This window comes from Morone saxatilis, unplaced genomic scaffold (genome assembly GCF_004916995.1).
Source record: "Morone saxatilis isolate NCDOM2014 unplaced genomic scaffold, NCSU_SB_2.0 Contig0, whole genome shotgun sequence".
Lineage (NCBI taxonomy): Eukaryota > Metazoa > Chordata > Actinopteri > Moronidae > Morone > Morone saxatilis.
In genome coordinates, this window is record NW_023339650.1 from 6577756 (window position 1) to 6579362 (window position 1607).

Consider the following 1607-nt stretch of genomic DNA (forward strand, 5'->3'; position numbering starts at 1 on the left):
TGGCTACTTTAAGTAACCAAGTACCTCCCATAAACACTGCATGTGTTTCGTTCTCTCTTTCTTTATGTGTGGCCGGTTACAGGTCTCTTTGGTCTTTTGTTAACAACTCCAGTTGTTAACTTGTTTCTTGTTAGTAGTCACCCATGGGTACAAGAATAAGGAATTAGGAAACAGGAAGTGATGGTGCTGTCCTTTAAGAGTTGATTTGTTAGTGATTCCTTCCTGTTTTCACACGGGACATCTCTAGCTCTCACTTCTGATTATGTTGTAAGTTTGGGTGGCAACAAGACACTCTTAACAAGATAAAAGTAAAACACACTAATAATCAACTTGACCTGTTTCACCAATACACCAAAATTTGAGTCAGAGTGCAAACATAAGGTTTACTGTGGGTCCTCTGGAAAATCTGCATAGTAACATTAAGTTTTGTATGACACACTCCAGCACCCCTTGCAGTTTTTCTACTGGGTGGCAGCACCACTGAAGAATAGTGGCAACTTTAAAAAGTAGAAGTGCACTCGGAGAGTACAGCCCTCCGCCAAGGCTACTTGTCCAATCTTCATGCAAATCTACTATTTACTTACTTTCATTACAAAGGGTTTGCATATTTGCAATGAATTCAGTTCATTTGCCATAGGAAAGTGAAAAATAATTTGTGTGGCCACCCAATGATTCGGATCTGCTCCAATATTGAATGGGTTCTTCCTTGGCTCACGCTAAACCCTTCCACCAAGTTCTAATGAAAATTAGGGCCAGTGGTTTTTTTGTAATAATGACAGACAAACCAACAAAAAACACCAAAAACATTAGCGGGGAATGTTGGCCTAGGGTTTAATGTGCCAGACACCACAATGTCGGTGGTTTGCGTCCAGGCAGGAACCTTTGTTGCATGTCGTTCCCCATCTGTCTCTCCTCTTATTTAATTATGTCTGTCACTATCAAATAAAGCCAAAAATTCCCCCCAAAAACAAGAATTCTCTGAAAGGTTCCCTGTGGAGTTTGTTATCACCAGTAGTGCTAACGAGCATTGCTTTTATGAGTGGGCCTTCATTTTGTTTGGTCTTGTGCACATGCACAACAATGTGCAATGTGAGAGAACATTTTTGATACTTTTTTTATAACTTCTGTGACACATTGGTCTTATCTTCATCCTGTCACTACAACATCCTCCCTGCGCTCAGCAGAGACGGCCGAGACAGACCCTCGTGTTCAGGTCTCTGAGCGCTTGTCTTAATAAACCTCGTCCTTTGATGAGTGAACAAAGGTTAATCCATCCAAAGGGTGAATGCCAGAATTAGCCTGTGCTAAAGAAGTCAAGGAAGTCAAAAAGGGTTTCACTGAGCATCTGTGTCAATAGACATGGTTTTGTTGTCTGACTAAACCCAGTATAATTCCAGAGTAATTCCACACGTAAACGTGGACTTTAAATAGGGTTCCAACAATAATTATCTGGATATATCGATCAGTTCTCTCGAGGTCTGCTCATTCCAAACTGAGGTTACTGTTATAAAACTGTTAAAGTTTTTATTTTATTTTATTTTATTTATTTTTTTTTTTTATATATATATTTTTTAATGTTCTTCTTGTTCCTGCAGTTGGATGTTTGA